Source organism: Anabrus simplex, chromosome 14 (assembly GCF_040414725.1).
Source record: "Anabrus simplex isolate iqAnaSimp1 chromosome 14, ASM4041472v1, whole genome shotgun sequence".
Taxonomy (NCBI): domain Eukaryota; kingdom Metazoa; phylum Arthropoda; class Insecta; order Orthoptera; family Tettigoniidae; genus Anabrus; species Anabrus simplex.
Genome location: NC_090278.1, coordinates 54,890,984 through 54,912,669, shown reverse-complemented (window position 1 = coordinate 54,912,669; position 21,686 = coordinate 54,890,984).

Here is a 21,686-nt window from a genome sequence, read left to right as displayed (position 1 = left end):
CCAATTGCCGCCATTATGAACAATTTCGATAGGTCGGTTAAGGTCTAAGGCAGGGCCTGTCAAGGTGCATGCGCCTGGTGCATGCACTGTGCACGGTGCAAAATACTACTTCGCTTGGTTGACCAGAGTGCAGACCCCCACTCCTCGATTTGGAGTAATAGCGCTGTCTCTCTCTTTTCCCACGCCTGCCTCGCTCTCTCCCCCTGTCTCCCTCTCCTCACTTGCTCCGTAGCGCTCCAAATCCGAGCCGAGTTGAGCCAAGCTTAGCCGACTAGCCAAGAGACGAAGCATTGGTCCGAGCCGAGCCTAGCGGTACCGATGCACTGTGCACAGGAACTCTGCACCGCTGTTTGCACTCGTGAGATTTTGAGCGTTTGAGAGGCCCTGGTCTAACGTATTGTCAACGAGCTAATTCTAGCTCGTTGGATATTGTAGCTGGTCTTGGTTTTACAACAGGTTAGAAGGCCATGGAAATCTCGTGATCCGTACCGAGGCGAGGCGATATATCCAGTTTTATCGTTCGTTCTGATTACCATTTCTCGATTAATAAAACTGAAAAGTGAGGCAAAACTTTCATGTTATTTGAAGAGAAAATGGGCTAAATTGTATGCTGTCTCAAGGATCCTTTTTTAAATATAGTGAAAACGTATCTGTAACCACTATTCATTCATATTTCATACTTCGACGAATTCATTAACCTACTACACCTAAGTAACATTAGCCTCTAACTTATTAGTAACAAACGTACAGTCACATTAAACATTTCCTACACCTTGCGTGCTATACAAACAATAAAGTGTGTGCTTATTTATGTTATATTAGTTATAAAGCACTCGTATGGTTTACATTTATTTCTCTTTTAAAGCAGTATCTTAATGGAAGTGGTTTTCAACAATTCTGTTCCGATTACGAACTGGAGGATCAGCTTGATCTGCTAAGCCATGTACATGAATTTCCTCGAAGACTAAATAATTCCTGTTGAGTCGTTTTTTCTCTTCCAGGTAGTACAGGTAGTAATGGAGTCCTTCATCTTCCGGGGGGGGGGTCATCTTCCTTTGTTTGCATAGCAATATTATGTAGCACAGCCAGATAAAGATGTTGTTTCAGTTGTTTTTAAAGCCAGTGGTAAGGCCAGAAATCTCCTTTTTCACACTCCATTTTGTCGTTCAACAGTGTTTCTTGTCTTAATACGGGTTCTGTTGTAGTTTTTCTCGCCTTGATTTCGTGGATTTAAGAATGGCGTAAGAAGAAAATGTGTAGGTCGATATCCATTATCCCCTAGGATATGTCCTTCTTGGATTCTTCCCGTCTCACGCTTAACTCTAATTTCAGAATTATCAAAAGTAGGCTAATACTATCATGAGCCGATCCAAGCCATCTAGCAACAATTTCCCTTATCAGTAAATTGGCATCACAAATATTCTGTATATCAATTGAGAAAGAGAACGTTCTGTTGAGGAAAACTTCTGCATTATGCCCACCAGGAGACAGTATAGGTATGTGTGTACAGTCGATGGCACCTATTAAGGTAACTTAGGGAGATCCCGACATGAGGGAGAACTCGACACTTTTAAGCTTAGCGCCCCTGGTAACCACAGTACTCTACAGGTCGAACTAGTAACTACATGTATTGGAGCCGTAGGGTGTTGTGCTCATGGTGATCCTGGTAGCAGACGATTATCACTATAAATACAAGACATCTGAATAGTTGAAGGTGAGTATGTAAGTGATATATGATGTAAAAGTAACGTACTATAAGATAATGAGTAGGTTGTAGAACAAAATACGTAGACATGCGATATTTTTAAGGCAATGTTTGAGGTTAGGCGCACAAAGCACGTTTTGGAGAAGCGGCCATGTCATTTCCAAATCGCCAATCATTCAGCGTGGTAAGTGCTGCCACCTCTTGCCTGCCAATGTAACTCGGGGAGATGTCGACATGACAAGCGTGTGAGATCTCGACACTGTCATTTATCCGTACAATCCCGATATCCTCCAAGAAGACATTTTTGAATACGACCTTGTGCAAGACGAAGAAAATGGTTCAAATCACGTACATGTTGGAGAAGATATTGCTGTCGAAACTAAGGCCAGTAGTCCTACATTATCACAGGAACATGAAGCCTCACGTGCATTTACACCTCCGAGTTGCTCAGTCCAGGAGTTATCTCCTCTTCCGATATTATGACTCCTATCTGGAAAAGGAAGAGGAAGAAGAGTGCAAGAATCCGCCATGGTGACTTCTCAGGATTACCGACAAAAGTTAAGGAAGAGGAAACGCGGAAATGAACAGAATCCCTCAAATCTAAACAAAACAACGAGAACTCGGCGTGTTGGTAGTGGGGAAGCTAGTTCCTCAAGCAGTCTTAATTGCTCTGAGAATTACTGCGCAGTATGTGATGGCTATTTCTATGACGACAACCGAAATGAGGCATGGGTCCAGTGTAGTGGGGAATGCAGGAAATGGTTCCACGAGATGTGTGTAGAAAATGGAAACGACGAACAGTTTATATGTGCCCACTGTGTACAATAGCTGTGTAACTCTTCCGAGGTCCTACCTAGTGTCAGGTTCTCCCTAAGTGCGGGAGAAGTGGACATTTTTGCATCGTTTATTTATTTTCTAATTTACAATGATATGACGTTTTATTTTTGGCCATTAATAATAGAAAACATACACTAACTGTCTACAAATTCACCAGGTAAAAATTGAACTGTTTTGCAAATAAAGCATTATCGAAATTACAGGTTTTTGCTTAGCGTGTCGAGATATCCCTAAATTACTATACACCAGATAAGTTGCTAATCATATAAAAATCCCGAATAACTTAACAAGCTTCATCACCTTATGAAAAACACACATACAGGGGTCTCAAAGAACCAATTGCTTCAGAAACTTTCCTAATATAGCGACAGATGGTTGATTTAATACGCTATTCACGGTTTCGGAGCGCAAACATATCTACGAAATGTCACTGTCATGTTTGTCCCAAATGGAACATAATAATTGCTTTTACACAAATAAAGTCTAAAATCTGCGACAAATTAAGGAATTTTTTACTTGCAGAGAATAATATGGATACATACTTTACTACCTTACAACTATTTTTTCTGCTACGTCGCAGCGCTTCCGTACGTGTTTTATTTGTCTAACACTTTCGTGTGTGATGTCTTTGCTCACTGAAATTGTTTGAATTAATTAGGTGTCGTTTTCATCATGTTGCTCATTCGGTTTGTTCCCTAACTCATTCATTAAATGATATATTTATTGGTCCAGGGATCATGGTAATTTCCTTTCAACAAAAAAGTAATATATTTGTATATTATATTTATATGTATATTGTTTGTTGTTGTTTGTCCAACCCTTGTCCCGTTTCCCTACGGGGTCGGGTATGAGGTGAGATGAATTTGTCGTGGCGGTTTTTTATGACCGGATGCCCTTCCTGACGTCAACCTCATCAGAGGAGTTAATGAGAGATGAAACGAATGACGTGATATATGATAGTAGGGAGAGGGTGAAACCCGGTGCCGGCACATAGCCTACTCCTGTCGAATAGCACCAAGGGGTCTGCTCAAGGCTTAACGCCCCCATCCGACGGACGAATCACCATCAACAGCGTCATATGCCCTCACTCCATATGAGCACTGCGGAGAGGTTTGGAATTTAATCCAGGCTTTTGGCACGCAATCTAGTGATTAGAAATTGTATACCACCACCTCCCCTACCCTGCCGGCCAACATTCTGATGGTGAAAATTTTTTCGACCAACGGGACTCGAACCGGCTAACCTCGGTGTTAGACCGTTTTTAGACTTCAGCGCCTTAACGATCATGGCCACTAGGCGGGCTATTTATATGTATATTATATTTATTTATATATATTTATTGGTCCAGATAATTAGAATTCACTGGCATAGCACTCCCATTCGTCGGTGCTAGTCCTGGACCTCAAGAAAGAAACAAAAGACGGCGCGAGCAGCGGTATACAACATAAGGGAGCCCTGTCTACAGCCCGTAAGTACGTGTATATATTTCTCTAGTAACGACGGTATTTCTTAATTTACTGCAGATTTTCCCCTTCATTTGTGTAAAAGCAATTATTATGTTCCATTTGGGACAAATATTACAGTGACATTTCATAGATATGTTTGCGCTACGCAACCGGCATTCACAACTGCTAGTAGGCTACCAATTGAAACGAACCAGAAAGAAAAGTAGTTGATGTATTGGTGTTAACGGATGGTTTCTGTCAGTAGGATATTCCGGTCTATTTTCAATTTGCTCTAAAAGTTTCAGTACTATCTTCTTAGAAAGCCTGTACGTAGTTAAGAAACTGAAGTCATCCATTGAGAAGAAATGATCATTACGGTCAGAAATTGTACGTTCAGGTCCTAGATTTTCCAGTAATTCTATATACAGTAATTTGGCATCAAAATTGTCTCCCACGTTCTAGATCTAAGTAACTTTGGTGAAATACTTTAACACTTCGTGTAAATCGCCAAAACGCTTTAAAAAGTTCTGTATTTTCTAACTAGTACTGAACAATGGAGTGTTTACACATCATAGCCACCATTTTTAAACGAATCGTCATGGTTGAAGGTCGAAAATCGGCACGTCAAAATTAACGGTGCATCTGACGATCGTCAGAGTGAACAAACAGCCTTTGAAGGAAAAGTTAAACAGTCGTGAAACTACTTTGATAAGAAGTTATCGAGAAATTTTCTGACATTTTTATTATTTAGCGTACTGTATAATAGCGTCAGATAACGTTTTATAGAAAGAGAAAGATTTAACGAGTTTGCTGGTATTTTAAAACGATTCAAACTCTATCACAGGGGTTTCCAAATGGCGGCCCGCGAAGCCATTTTTGCGGCCGCGAGAGCACTGTAAGAAATAATGTGAAGAAAAGTCACAAACATATATATTAGCTCGTTCAAAAACGTATTATTATTATTATTATTATTATTTTTTTGCTAGTTGCTTTACGTCGCACCGACACAGATAGGTCTTATGGGGACGATGGGATAGGAAAGGCCTAGGAGTTGGAAGGAAGCGGCCGTGGCCTTAATTAAGGTACAGCCCCAGCATTTGCCTGGTGTAAAAATGGGAAACCACGGAAAACCATCTTCAGGGCTGCCGATAGTGGGATTCGTACCCGCTATATCCCGGAGGCAAGCTCACAGCCGCGTGCCCTTGACCGCACGGCCAACTCGCCCGGTGTATTCATTTTTTTTTAAATACACCTTATAAACCAAAGTCAGAACTAATTATTCTTAAATACTAGTTCCTCTTTTCAAGTATTCACTTGTTCTCAACAGATTATGTTTGATTTTTAAACATTTCAAATCCAAATTCCAAGCAATAATCTTATTATTTTTGCGTCCCACTGACTACTTTTGATGGTTTTCGGAGACGCCGAGGTGTCGAAATTTTGTCCAGCAGGAGTTCTTTTACGTGCCAGTAAATCTACATACACGAGGCTGACGAATTTGAGCACCTTCAAATACCACCGGACTGAGCCAGAACCTACCAAGCTGGCGTCAGAAGGCCAGCTCTTCAACCGTCTCAGTCACTCAGCCCGGCTCCAAATTTCACTCCTTTAAGACATTTTCAAATAATGTTTTAAGCAATTAAAATGATCAAACCCTCATTTCAATTGAACTATGCATACTATGTCATAATGGTGCTTCTGTACTGTTTGCAGAATTTTACGAAAATTGGCTTATTCAAGTGCGGCCCGCGAATATGACTAAGGTTTTCAAAATGGCCCTCAAGCCCTTACAAATTGGAAACCCCTGCTCTATCACATACTGTATCGATCCATTTCTAGCCGTTCTGGAATTTGAATTTAGTAACTTTCGCTCAGCGGTAGTTGGTAGGACTGACAATGCGTTGGCTCGATTTCATTAGCAGTTCGTACTTACGTGTAGCTGTGGTGGTTGTCAAATAGTTTTTCTTATTACGCTGCTCCACTATTTTACTTTCTCTAAATAAGTTGCTTATTTTATCATATTCATGCTTTTTTTCTAGTTAAGAATCATTAACAGAGTGAAGAACAACGTTATATTGATCCAAGGGTCTTCCCGCTCTGCAACTACGTCACTCACCGGAAGTGGGTCAGGCCACGTCAGTGTTCAAGGATGTGTGGGGAGCAAGGAGGAAAGAGAGGCAGGGAAGAACCGAAGAATGAGTCAATGCGAGCGCTGCATTGCGCAATAGTCCCGCTATAGCACTACAGTGCAACTACCGCGGAGAAAACAGATAAAAGAATGAAGCCGAATGGTCAACGCGCTACGGCCAAGTTCTGCAATCGAGAGACGAGTACGATACAGTAGTTTGAACCTCATCGCCGGCTGTCCTGATTATGGACCTCCTGTGTGTGGGGGCGGTAGAATAACACCCACGGTATCCCCTGCCTGTCGTAAGAGGTGACTAAAAAGGGGTCTCACGAACTCTTAACTTGGGAGCGTTGGTTGGCGACCACGTCGCCCTTAGCTGAGTCCTACCGAGCTCGATAGCTGCAATCGCTTAAATGCGGCCAGTATCCAGTAATCGGGAGATAGTGGGTTCGAGCCCCACTTCGGCAGCCCTGAAGATGGTTTCCCGTGGTTTCCCATTTTCACACCAGGCAATTGCCGGGGCTGTACCTTAATTAGGGCTACGGCCGCTTCCTTCCACTTCCCAGGCCTTTCCTATCCCATCGTCGCCATAAGACCCATCTGTGTCGGTGCGACGTAAAAAAAAAAGCGTTAGCTGAGTCCTGGCATTGCTGCCGCTTACTTGTACCAGGCTCCTCACTTTCATCTATTCTATCCGACCTCCTTTGGTCAACTTTTTTTTCCGACCTCGACGTTATTAGGTTTACAAAGCCTTGTCTTCCTTTGGCCGATACCTTCATTTTTCGAAGTGCCGCATCACTTCCACATTTCCCTCTGAATAGTGTTAATAATGAAGGTACAAGAGAAGAGATATTAAACATCCGTCAGTTGATTGAAAAAAAAAAAAAAAAAAGCAAAGAATTTCAACTTCCTCTCATCGTTTGCTGTTTATTTATTTATTTATTTATTTATTTATTTATTTATTTATTTATTGCACACTGCAGGACTTAGTGTCCCAATTACAGTGGCAACTACGAAAGATAAGCTACAATTAACATGATGAAACTTATATCTAAACTATATCCTACAATTTTACCTAATCTATAATATTGATAAACAATATTTATTTTTATTTTTTATTTATTGTCTTGTTTTATATGGCGGGACTCAGGCTATGAAGCCTGTCCGACCATACATACACCTACATGAAGAGTTAAATATACACTAAATTATCTCCAGTTATCTTAAGGTATCAATTAAATGTTTTAATTAACATAATAACTTAGCTATGATCTAATCCTACTATGTTATAAGAAATTATTATTATTTATTAACCAGGTTTGACAGAGTTTCTTAAAGCAGAGGTGGTTTGACACGCTCCTAATTTCAGCAGGAAGGGAATTCCAAATTCGGCTGGCGGTGACCATCTACTGTAGCCAGTTGAGCGGTGAATGGGAATGCTTAGTACTGCGGTGGATGATGATCTGGTAGGAATGCTAGAAGTTGATGCTAGGTAATGGAACTGTGCGGCAAGGTATTCAGGTGTGTTAAGGTTCAGTATACGATGTAACAGGGAAAGAGTGTGTAAATTTCGTCGCTCTCTTAAGCGTAGCCATGAAAGCCTACCAAATGCGGGAGAAATATGGCTAAACCTTGGTATATCTGAAATAAATCGAACGCATGTGTTATGTGCCTTTTGGAGTATGATGGAAAGTGAGGCGTTCAGGTTACTGTCTACTACGTCACAGTAGTCGAATATTGGCATTACCATACTTTGGATAAGCAGTTTTTTTACATTTTGGGGGAGTAAATCTCTGAGTTTTTTAAGGGAATGTAAGGAATAAAACACTCGCTGACATATACCTGTTACATGATCGTTCCAACTAAGGTTTTTATCCATTATCATCCCTAAGTTTTAACTGTGTCTTTCAATTGTAACTGAGTGCCTCTTAATGTTACTGAGTGGGTATGGCCGTCTGTAAGTCGTGTGTGGGTTTTTTGGGTAGCTAAAAGAATACACTGCGATTTTTGGGCATTGATTTTTAGTGCATGGTCATCGGACCACCTACATATTCTTCCTAGGTCGCCATTCATATTATTTATTGCAGTCGGTAAGTCACGAGGATGTGCATGTGTATATATCTGTATGTCGTCTGCGTACACATGATACTGACAATGTTTAATTACTTGTGTTAGTCCTGAAATGAAGATCAAAGTATTTTTCTAAAAACTAAAGAACCTTATGTTAATGTGGTGGAACAACACACGACAAAGTAAAATGATAAAATAAAGGAAGCAATACACGTACAAGCATAATATTATAGAATTTCACCTTAGAGTTTCCCCATTTTTAGGACTTCATACAATTGGGCGAAGAAGTTCAGTTACAAACTCACACAAGGGCGGTTTAAACTACCGCAAGGCTTTTGACTGTGTTCAGTGGGAGAAAATGTGGCAAGTTTTGTTTGAAATGGGTGTTTCTCAGGGGCGTATTCTCCTTGAATGCAAGACATTCATTGCATGCGTTATGATAACACAAAGAACTGTCTGATGTACGATTTTAGGTTGTTTCAAGTCAAATATTAACGATTTCATCTCTCAGAAGTTCAAAAGGTCCGCGCAACTGTACTAGTTCCGTTGCTTGACTACGTGTGGTGCTGGTGTAGTCTCCCCGTCTACTCCACTCTAGGAAGAAAGAGACAGCAAATGGAGGAGTTAAGGACGTAAGGCATTCAATCTTAAAATTGCATTCGGTGGCAGACGTAGTTCTGAAACCCTCCGAACGATGTCGCTGCAATTGAAACTTGGTCAGAATTTGTCACCCCATACCCGTGCTACCCTCTGCCATGTGTTAGCAACTTGGAGAAAGTCGGCATGGTTACAGCGAACGGGACCCACAGATTACCCCCCAGCGAGAACCCAACGTGACGAAACTGACCAATGCCACTGGGGTGACTTACCTCCAGTGCTTCAGTTGTGGCTAACTAGTGAGTTAATTCATTGTGTGTTTTGCTGATTAGTGAGCTCATTCTGTGTGTGCTGTTCTTGTGCTATTCGTCGTTTTCGGTGTTTTATTATATTTTGCGCACATGTGGTACTAACGATGGATGAGTCTAAAACGGATATAATTGTAAATCAGTTTGAAAAGCCATTTACTGGCCGTTCGTTTGATGAAAAGATTCATATAGTTAGAGACCTCTACCTTCCCTCGTAGATTTCTTCCCCTTCTTCTTCTTCTTAATCTGCTTACCCTCCAGGGTTGGCTTTTCCCTCGGACTCAGCGAGGGATCCCACCTCTACCGCCTCAAGGGCAGTATCCTGGAGCTTCAGACTCTGTGCCGGGGATACAACTGGGGAGGATGACCAGTACCTCGCCCAGGGGCCTTGCAGAGGATGCGGATATTGGAAGGGATAGACAAGGAAGAGGGAAGGAAGCGGCCGTGGCCTGAAGTTAGGTACCATCCCGGTATTTGCCTGGAGGAGAAGTGGGAAACCACGGAAAACCACTTCCAGGATGGCTGAGGTGGGAATCGAACCCACCTCTACTCTGTTGACCTCCCGAGGCTGAGTGGATCCCGTTCCAGCCCTCGTACCACTTTTCAAATTTCGTGGCAGAGCCGGGAATCGAACCCGGACCTCCGGGGTGGCAGCTAACCACTAACCACTACACCACAGAGGTGGCCCTCGTAAATTTAAAAACAGAACATAAGAATTGTGTATGCACGTTCAATCCGGAAACTTACAGTAAAACTGTTTGGCTCGAGTTCACCTACATGTAATCAGGGTGAGTAGAATTGAAATTTACTTAATACATTGTGTTAACTGAATAGTTACTAGTTGCATGCCTCAGTGGAGATTCCAGGATACGCCACTGGTGTTTCTGCACATCTACTTTGGCTGACAAGAATGGTCTGGGAATTTCAAAATCCAGAAAGGTGTTCGACGGGGCTGTATGCTCTTCACTGTCGCAAGCACATAATGAAAGCTGCAATTTAGGAATGGGATGGCGGATTTTCTCTTGGTGGTAAGAAAATATAACTTAGAATATTTTCAGTCCGTCAAAAACACAAGTTCAATATAATATATAACACACTTGTAACAACAAAACTACATAAGAGAAGAACAGAGTATGGCCAAAAATGTAATGACGAATTTGTTCCATGTATGGAAGGAAGTAGTATAACACAGGGATTCTGCGGCCACCACCACCACCGGGCTCCCAGAGGCCTCCTCCACCTCCACCACAGCCAGAGGCCTCCCAGAGGCCTCCTCCACCTCCACCACAGCCAGAGGCCTCCCAGAGGTCTCCTCCGCCTCCCGCGGGAAATTTGAATTGGTAAACAAAGCCACGTGCTTTTTGACAGCTGTCATCGACAACAACGCATCGCTAAACTCACTGCTGCCATCTTGACGGGCCTAAACCACAGTGGTACCAACTTAACCTAACTAGCGCGAGATTTGAATAGGTAAACAAAGCCACGTGCTTTTTGACAGACAACAACGCATCGCTAACCTCAGTACTGCTATCTTGACGAGCCTAAACCTCAGTAGTACCAACTTAACCTAACTAGCGCGAGATTAGAATAGGTAAACAAATCCACGTGCTTTTTGACAGCCACGTGCTTTTTGACAGACAACAACGTATCGCTAACCTCAGTACTACCATCTTGACGGGCCTAAACCTTAGTAGTACCAACTTAACCTCACTAGCGCGAGATTTGAATCGGTAAACAAATCCACGTGCTTTTTGACAGCTGCCATCCGCCATCTTTAAACTACAGAGCATCGTGCTGCCCTCTTTATAGCAGTAGCTGCAAATTCGTCACCTGTCATCAGCAGTGCTGCCATCTTAACGGGCCTAAACCTTAGTGCTACCAACTTAACCTTACTAGCGCGAGATTTGAATCGGTAAACAAATCCACGTGCTTTTTTGACAGCTGTCATCCACCATCTTTAATCCATAGAGCACAGTGATGCCCTCTTTAGCTACTTACCTTTGAAATGTGGTGGCGGATAATTTGAAAAATGCTTTTTGACGGCAGCCATCTTTGAGCATCGTGCTGCCCTCTTTAGCTAGATACCTTTGAAATGTGGTGGCAGGCAATTCCACGTGACAGCAGCCATCTTTGAGCACAGTGCTGCCCTCTTTGTGGCGGTGGCAAATTCCACGTACTCTACAAACTCACGTGCTTTTTTCTGACAGTTGTCATCCGCCATCTTGCATCACAAACCTCAGTGCTGCACTCCTTAGCTAGATACCTTTGAAATGTGGTGGCGGCAAATTCCACGTGCTCTTGTTTGGAAACAAAGCCACGTGCTTTTTTGTGACAGCTGTCATCCGCCATCTTTAATCAATAGAGCACTGTGCTGCTATCATGCGGGCAATTTCGTCAGCTGTCATCCGCCATCTTTAATCCACAGAGCACCGTGCTGCCCTCTGTAGTAGCGGGCAATTTGAAAAGTTATGTTAGCTGTCATCCGCCATCTTTAACCAAGAGAGCACCGTGCTGCCATCTTTAGCTAGATACCTTTGAAATGTGGTGGCGGCAAATTGAAAAATTCCACGTGCTCTTGTTTAGTAAACAAACTCACGCGCTTTTTGTCAGCTGTCATCCGCCATCTTACATCGCAAACCTCAGTGCTACACTCTTTAGTTGAAATATAGTGGCGGATAATTGAAAAAGAAAAATTCTACAGCAGCCATCTCTCGACGCCAATTGCACAAGATGGTGGCTATACATGACTCATTAAAGGTGCTTATGCAAGATGGCCGCTAAACATAGGTTCTTATGAGACTCCCTTGGGATGCTTGCGCAAGATGGCGGTTATACAAGGCTCCTTATGAGACGCCCTAGGGATGCTAGCGCAAGATGGCGGTTGCTCTTATGAGGTGGCTTAAGGGTCCTTGCACAAGATGACTAGAGACCCCCTAAGGATGCTTGCGGAAGATAGCGGACGCAAGATGGCGGCTATACACGACTCCTTATGAGACGCCTTAAGGGTGCTTGCGCAAGATGGCTGCTGCTCTTATGAAGAAAGCTAGCTTAGAGGCTAACGTGTCATGCTAGTTCGATTCATTAAATTTGGGGCTATGCAAAATGTTAAATATCTCGAAAACGGTGCATCGTAGAGCAAAACGGACAAAATTGTTTCTGCCCAATACCTCGGTCCGTAGTACGAGGAACATGATAGCATAAGAAAAACATAGTCTAATGATGAGATCAACGGTTCGGTTCCTACTTAGGCTCTTTGGCATTCGCTCTGTTTTAGCTTGTATTGAAGCAAGTCTTCGTAAAATGATCAGGTCTAGCTATGGTAGAGAGTATAACGTGCCGTGCAGGTTCGATTCATTAAATTTGGGGCTTAAATGCAAAATGTTAAATATCTCGAAAACGGTACATCGTAGAGCAAAACGGATAAAATTTTTCTACCTGATACCTAGGTTTGCAGTATCACGAACATGATAGCATAAGAAAAACATAATCTAATGATGAGATAGACGGTTCGATCCCTACTTAGGCCCTTTGGCATTGGCGGCTAACTAATTCTACAAGATGGCGGCTATACATAGCTTCTTATGAGGCAGCTTAAGAGCGCTTGCACAAGATGGCTGCTGCTCTTATGAGACGCCCTAGGGGTGCTTGCGCAAGGTAGCAGCGGCAAGACGGCGAATATACACAGCTCCTTATGATACGGCCTAGAGGTGCTCACACAAGATGGTGGCTGCTCTGATGAAGAAAGCTAGCTTTGCATCGTGCAGGTATCTTTACAGCACTAAACCTCATACCTTTGAAATGTGGTGGCGGGCAATTTGAAAAATTCTACGTGCTTTTTCTTAACAGCAGCTATCTTTAAACAATAGCGGCTATACATAAGCTGTTAAGGCCTCCTCTTATGTCAAGGCATAGCTCTATCGAACAAGTTTAAACCTGCATCGGGATAGCTAGAGTAAGCACGTGCTGCAGTGATGACGTCATTATGTATGTTTAGACTTGCAAATCACTAAAGAAACATAACAAGACTAGAATCGAACACTGCACTCTATGCCGTTAACTTTATCATGTGATCGGAACATTGATTGAAGTGTTTAGAACACTAAATAAGTGATTAAGACTAAAATGGAACACGGTACTCGATACAACATGTGTTTAGAACATGTCAGGGGATGCCTTTGTTCTAAGAAGATTAGATTACCGCACATTCCTTGTAGGGCTAATAGGCTAAAGGGCTAATGGGCAAAAGGGCAAAAGGGCTAATGGGCTAATGGGCAAAATGGCTAAAGGGCTAAAGGGCTAATGGGCTAAAGGGCTAAAGTTCTAATGTGCCTCTCCTCTCTTTATCCGGGCTTGAGTACGGCTCTACAACTAGAGGCGGAGTTAACACCCTAAGGAAGGGAGAATGTTGGGAAATAATCTATACGAATATAGCTACTCGATCGACTATATACTACAGATGGATGACTTAGGTGAGGGTAAGCGCTTACTTAATAATACCTACACGACGTAATTCATGCTCTATTTCAAAAATATCTCCTTTGTACTGTGTGTAACCAGCATCATGATAGGCTCTTAGCAGTTGTAAACGTTTTACGAGTACGTTGGAGTCTTTACAGTATCTTATATCTACATAGGGTAACAGAGGCTTGTTGTGAACTTTGAGTCTATATGCAGACAGTTGATGTGTAGGGGCTTGTTTTGATGTAATACGTGCTTCAGCAGTAGCGTTTCTAGGTACAAACTTAACTTGTTTCGATAGCGATGAAGCGTTGAAATTTCCTTCTTCTTTACCTTGCATCTCTTCTTGAGATGTTTGCACTGCGACAGAACGTGTAGTAGGCTAAGGAAATGAAGTAAAATCATCAAGCCGTAATGGCAATGAAACATTAAGATCTTCTTCTTCTTCTTCTTCTTCTTCTTCTACTTCCGCTTTACTACTGTTTTGATCAACATCATTATCCTTATTATCATAATCATGATCTTGCCTCTCTTTATCTTGAAGTTTGTGCTTAGTAACAGAACTTGCAGCAGGCCTAGACAACAAGGGAGAATTAAAAATATCTCGCAGAGGTGTACTTTTTAAACATAAATAAGTGTTCGCTTCAATATGGTTGAGCTCTTTGTATTTTGTTCTCGATGAAGCTACATTACACGCGGCTTCATGACGTTGAGCGTTGTATGCGTTCTTGAACTCTCTTCTACAATGTTTGCATTGAAGAATTGTCCTACATGATATCTCATGACGTCTCTTGTGATAGCTTCGGGAAAATGCTCTTCCACATTCTTCGCAAATATACCTAGAAATAGGTTTTTCCATGACGGACTTTTATCTTCTGCTAACAGATTCTTCTTTAAATCTACTTGACATTTGTTACTCTCTACTTCGATGATGCGAACAGCTTAGCGATTAACAGTAAACTAACACAAAAGCGTATAACGAAGGTAGCAACAGTAAGGTTTAAGCCCATCAAGATGGCAAGAGTGAGGTTAGCGACGTTCTGTTGTTGGATTTTAAATCCCGCGCTGTAACAAGCATAAGGTGGCAGCCTTGAGGTTTACCACCGTAAAGATGGCAGCAGTGAGGTTGGCGACGCTCTATTGTCCTTCAATGTGAGGTTAGGGTCCGTCAAGAAGACAGCTGTCAAAAAAGCACGTGGCTTGGTTTACTAAACAAGAGCACGTGGCAGTGACGTCACGGTCACGTAATCAATCCTTAGCTCGACGTCGTTAAGAGCAGCATTAGGATTAGCTATGTTTAAAAATCTTAGGAACAGAGCAGCAGTATGAATAGCCATGTTTTAAAGCGTGTACACATCACCTATCTATTTTACATGCATCGACCCTCGTACTAAACTTCTTCCGCTAGATCGTGCTGCTATCTTAGAATAACCTATACGTATGAACTTACAGTACAAAGAATAGCCATGTTTCAAAGCGTGTACACATCACCTATCGATTTTGCATGCATCAACTCTCGTACTAAACTTCTTCCGCTAGATTGTGCTGCTATCTTAGCATAACCTATACCCATGACCTTAAAGTACAAAGAATAGCCATGTTTCAAAGCGTGTACACATTACCTATCGATTTCGCATGCATCGACTCTCGTACTAAACTTCTTCCGCTAGATTGTGCTGCTATCTTAGCATAATTTTATACACATGAACTTACAGTACAAAGAATAGCCATATTTCAAAGCGTGTACACATTATCTATCGATTTCACATGCATCAAATATCGCACTAAACTTCATCCGCTAGATTCTGCTTCTATCTTAGCATAACTTATACGCATGAATTTAAAGTACAAAGAATAGCCATGTTTCAAAGCGTGCACAGATTACTTATTGATTTTGCATGCATCGAATCTCGTACTAAACTTCTTCCGCTAGATTGTGCTGCTATCTTAGCATAACCTATACCCATAAATTTAAAGTGCAAAGAAGAGCTATAGCGTGTACACATCACCTATCGATTTCGCATGCATCGACTCTCGTACTAAAACTTCTTCCGCTAGATTATGCTGCTATCTTAGCATAACCTATGTGCATGAACTTAAAATGCAAAGAATAGCCATGTTTCAAAGCGTGTACACATCACCCTGAACTTCTTCCGCTTGATTGTACTGCTATCTTAGCATAACCTATACGCGTGATCTTAAAGCACAACAAATAACGATGTTTAACAGCGTGTACACATCACCAATTGATTTTGCATGCATCGACTATTTTTACCGCTAGAGTGTACAACGATCGCATATGTGTATTGCTAACGTATGTGTATAAAGCTAAAGCACAAAGAATAGCTATATTCCAAAGCGCGTACACATCACCTATCGATTTTGCATACATCGACTATCGTACTAAACTTCTCCCGCTAGAGTGTACAACGATCGCAATTGTGTGCTGCTACCTATGTGCGTGAATTTAAAGCATAAAGAATAGCGTGTACACATCACGTATCGATGATGCATGCGTCGACTATCGTACTAGGCTTCTCCCGCTAGAGCATGTAGCAATCGCTTTTGTGTATCCCTAACCCATGTGCACGAACTTAAAGCACAAAGAAGAGCTATGTTCCAAAGCGTGTACACATCACCTATCGATGATGTATGCATCGACTATCGTACTAAACTTCTTCCACAACAGCGTGCGATCATCGGTTGTGTGTGCTGCAATCTTAACATAACCTATGTGCACGAAGTTATAGCACAAAGAATAGCCAAGTTCAAAGCGTGTACACATCACCTATCGATTTTGCATGCATCGACTTTCGTATTAAATTCTTCCACTAGAGTGTGCGGCAAACTTATAAGTATGCTGCTAACTTAGTATAACTTATACACATGAACTTAAAGCATAAAGAATACTGATGTATAAAAATCTTGCGAACATAGCAGCAGCAGTAAGAATAGCAATGTTTTAAAAGCGTGTACGCATTGCCTATCGATTATACATGCATCAACTAGAGTACAAAACTTCTCCCTCTGGAGTGTGCTGCTATCTTAGCATAACCTATGTGCACGGAATTAAAGCACGTAGAATAGTTAAGTCTCAAAGTGTGTACACAACACCTATCGATTTTGCATGCATCAACTGTCGTACTAAACACATCCCGCTAGGATGTACAACGTTCACATGTGTTTGCGCTGCTATTTTAGCATGAGCTATGCGAACGAACTTAAAGCATAAAGAATAGCGATGTTTGAAAATCTTTCGAACACAGTAGCAGTAAGAATAGCAAGGTTTAAAAGCGTGTACAAATCACCTTTTGATAATGCATACATCAACTATCGTACTAAACAACCTCTACGCGAGCGTGCGACCATCGCTTGTTGTGCTGCTATCATAACATAAACTATGTGCACGAACATAAAGCATAAAGAATAGTTATGTGTAAAAACCTTGTGAACATAGCAGAGTGTTAACTACGTAGGTGTAGACATTGAACTTTGCATGATGAAGCAGCATACTACGTGACCGTGACGTCACTGCCACGTGCTCTTGTTTAGTAAACCAAGCCACGTGCTTTTTTGACAGCTGTCTTCTTGACGGACCCTAACCTCATATTGAAGGACAATAGAGCGGTGCTAACCTCACTGCTGCCATCTTTACGGTGGTAAACCTCAAGGCTGCCACCTTATGCTTGTTATAGCACGGAATTTAAAATCCAACAACAGAACGTCGCTAACCTCACTCTTGCCATCTTGATGGGCTTAAACCTTACTGTTGCTACCTTGGTTATACGCTTTTGTGTTAGTTTACTGTTAATCGTTAAGCTGTTCGCATCATCGAAGTAGAGAGTAACAAATGTCAAGTAGATTTAAAGAAGAATCTGTTAGCAGAAGATAAAAGTCCGTCATGGAAAAACCTATTTCTAGGTATATTTGCGAAGAGTGTGGAAAAGCATTTTCCCGAAGCTATCACAAGAGACGTCATGAGATATCATGTAGGACAATTTTTCAATGCAAACATTGTAGAAGAGAGTTCAAGAACGCATACAACGCTCAACGTCATGAAGCCGCGGGTAATGTAGCTTCATCGGGAACAAAATACAAGGAGCTCAACCATATTGAAGCGAACACTTATTTATGTTTAAAAAGTACACCTCTGCGAGATATTTTTAATTCTCCCTTGTTGTCTAGGCCTGCTGCAAGTTCTGTTACTAAGCACAAACTTCAAGATAAAGAGAGGCAAGATCATGATTATGATAATAAGGATAATGATGTTGATCAAAACAGTAGTAAAGCGGAAGTAGAAGAAGAAGAAGAAGAAGAAGAAGAAGATCTTAATGTTTCATTGCCATTACAGCTTGATGATTTTACTTCATTTCCTTAGCCTACTACACGTTCTGTCGCAGTGCAAACATCTCAAGAAGAGTTGCAAGGTAAAGAAGAAGGAAATTTCAACGCTTCATCGCTATCGAAACAAGTTAAGGTTGTACCTAGAAACGCTACTGCTGAAGCACGTATTACATCAAAACAAGCCCCTACACATCAACTGTCTGCATATAGACTCAAAGTTCACAACAAGCCTCTGTTACCCTATGTAGATATAAGATACTGTAAAGAATCCAACGTACTCGCAAAACGTTTACAACTGCTAAGAGCCTATCATGATGCTGGTTACACACAGTACAAAGGAGATATTTTTGAAATAGAGTATGAATTACGTCGTGTAGGTATTATTAAGTAAGCGCTTACCCTCACCTAAGTCATCCATCTGTAGTATATAGTCGATCGAGTAGCTATATTCGTATAGATTATTTCCCAACATTCTCCCTTCCTTAGGGTGTTAACTCCGCCTCTAGTTGTAGAGCCGTACTCAAGACCGGATAAAGAGAGGTGAGGCACATTAGAACTTTAGCCCTTTAGCCCATTAGCCCTTTAGCCCTTTAGCCATTTTGCCCATTAGCCCTTTTGCCCTTTTGCCCATTAGCCCTTTAGCCTATTAGCCCTACAAGGAATGTGCGGTAATCTAATCTTCTTAGAACAAAGGTATCCCCTGACATGTTCTAAACACATGTTGTAGCGAGTACAGTGTTCCATTTTAGTCTTGATCACTTATTTAGTGTTCTAAACACTTCAATCAATGTTCCGATCACATGATAAAGTTAACCGCATAGAGTGCAGTGTTCGATTCTAGTCTTGTTATGTTTCTTTAGTGATTTGCAAGTCTAAACATGCATAATGACGTCATCACTGCAGCACGTGCTTACTCTAGCTATCCCGATGCAGGTTTAAACTTGTTCGATAGAGCTATGCCTTGACATAAGAGGAGGCCTTAACAGCTTATGTATAGCCGCTATTGTTTAAAGATAGCTGCTGTTAAGAAAAAGCACGTAGAATTTTTCAAATTGCCCGCCACCACATTTCAAAGGTATGAGGTTTAGTGCTGTAAAGATACCTGCACGATGCAAAGCTAGCTTTCTTCATCAGAGCAGCCACCATCTTGTGTGAGCACCTCTAGGCCGTATCATAAGGAGCTGTGTATATTCGCCGTCTTGTCGCTGCTACCTTGCGCAAGCACCCCTAGGGCGTCTCATAAGAGCAGCAGCCATCTTGTGCAAGCGCTCTTAAGCTGCCTCATAAGAAGCTATGTATAGCCGCCATCTTGTAGAATAAGTTAGCTGCCAATGCCAAAGGGCCTAAGTAGGGATCGAACCGTCGATCTCATCATTAGACTATGTTTTTCTTATGCTATCATGTTCCTGATACTGCAAACCTAGGTATCAGGTAGAAAAATTTTATCCGTTTTGCTCTACGATGTACCGTTTTCGAGATATTTAACATTTTGCATTTAAGCCCCAAATTTAATGAACCGAACCTGCACGGCACGTTATACTCTCTACCATAGCTAGACCTGATCATTTTACGAAGACTTGCTTCAATACAAGGTAAAACAGAGCGAATGCCAAAGGGCCTACGTAGGAACCGAACCGTTGATCTCATCATTAGACTATGTTTTTCTTATGCTATCATGTTCCTCGTACTGCGGACCGAGGTATTGGGCAGAAAAATTTTGTCCGTTTTGCTCTACGATGCACCGTTTTCGAGATATTTAACATTTTGCATTTAAGCCCCAAATTTAATGAATCGAACTAGCATGACACGTTAGCCTCTAAGCTAGCTTTCTTCATAAGAGCAGCAGCCATCTTGCGCAAGCACCCTTAAGGCGTCTCATAAGGAGTCGTGTATAGCCGCCATCTTGCGTCCGCCATCTTCCGCAAGCATCCTTAGGGCGTCTCTAGTCATCTTGTGCAAGGACCCTTAAGCCACCTCATAAGAGCAACCGCCATCTTGCGCTAGCATCCCTAGGGGGTCTAATAAGGAGCCTTGTAAAACCGCCATCTTGCGCAAGCATCCCAAGGGTGTCTCATAAGAACCTATGTATAGCGGCCATCTTGCATAAGCACCTTTAAGGAGTCATGTATAGCCACCATCTTGTGCAATTGGCGTCGAGAGATGGCTGCTGTAGAATTTTTCTTTTTCAATTATCCGCCACTATATTTCAACTAAAGAGTGTAGCACTGAGGTTTGCGATGTAAGATGGCGGATGACAGCTGACAAAAAGCGCGTGAGTTTGTTTACTAAACAAGAGCACGTGGAATTTTTCAATTTGCCGCCACCACATTTCAAAGGTATCTATCTAAAGATGGCAGCACGGTGCTCTCTTGGTTAAAGATGGCGGATGACAGCTAACATAACTTTTCAAATTGCCCGCTACTACAGAGGGCAGCACGGTGCTCTGTGGATTAAAGATGGCGGATGACAGCTGACGAAATTGCCCGCATGATAGCAGCACAGTGCTCTATTGATTAAAGATGGCGGATGACAGCTGTCACAAAAAAGCACGTGGCTTTGTTTCCAAACAAGAGCACGTGGAATTTGCCGCCACCACATTTCAAAGGTATCTAGCTAAGGAGTGCAGCACTGAAGTTTGTGATGCAAGATGGCGGATGACAACTGTCAGAAAAAAGCACGTGAGTTTGTAGAGTACGTGGAATTTGCCACCGCCACAAAGAGGGCAGCACTGTGCTCAAAGATGGCTGCTGTCACGTGGAATTGCCTGCCACCACATTTCAAAGGTATCTAGCTAAAGAGGGCAGCACGATGCTCAAAGATGGCTGCCGTCAAAAAGCATTTTTCAAATTATCCGCCACCACATTTCAAAGGTAAGTAGCTAAAGAGGGCATCACTGTGCTCTATGGATTAAAGATGGTGGATGACAGCTGTCAAAAAACACGTGGATTTGTTTACCGATTCAAATCTCGCGCTAGTAAGGTTAAGTTGGTAGCACTAAGGTTTAGGCCCGTTAAGATGGCAGCACTGCTGATGACAGGTGACGAATTTGCAGCTACTGCGATAAAGAGGGCAGCACGATGCTGTGTAGTTTAAAGATGGCGGATGGCAGCTGTCAAAAAGCACGTGGATTTGTTTACCGATTCAAATCTCGCGCTAGTGAGGTTAAGTTGGTACTACTAAGGTTTAGGCCCGTCAAGATGGTAGTACTGAGGTTAGCGATACGTTGTTGTCTGTCAAAAAGCACGTGGCTGTCAAAAAGCACGTGGATTTGTTTACCTATTCAAATCTCGCGCTAGTTAGGTTAAGTTGGTACTACTGAGGTTTAGGCCAGTCAAGATAGCAGCACTGAGGTTAGCGATGCGTTGTTGTCTGTCAAAAAGCACGTGGCTTTGTTTACCTATTCAAATCTCGCGCTAGTTAGGTTAAGTTGGTACCACTGAGGTTTAGGCCCGTCAAGATGGCAGCAGTGAGGTTAGCGATGCGTTGTTGTCGATGACAGCTGTCAAAAAGCACGTGGCTTTGTTTACCAGTTCAAATTTCCCGCGGGAGGTGGAGGAGACCTCTGGGAGGCCTCTGGCTGTGGTGGAGGTGGAGGAGGCCTCTGGGAGCCCGGTGGTGGTGGTGGCGGCAGAATTCCTGTATTATGCTATTGAAGGATCTCTCTATCTCGTTCTTCTTCTTCCTCTTAAACCGTTGACCCTCCTTCCTCCCTCCACCACTACACCACAGATGCGGACGTTATTATTATTATTATTATTATTATTATTATTATTATTATTATTATTATTATTATT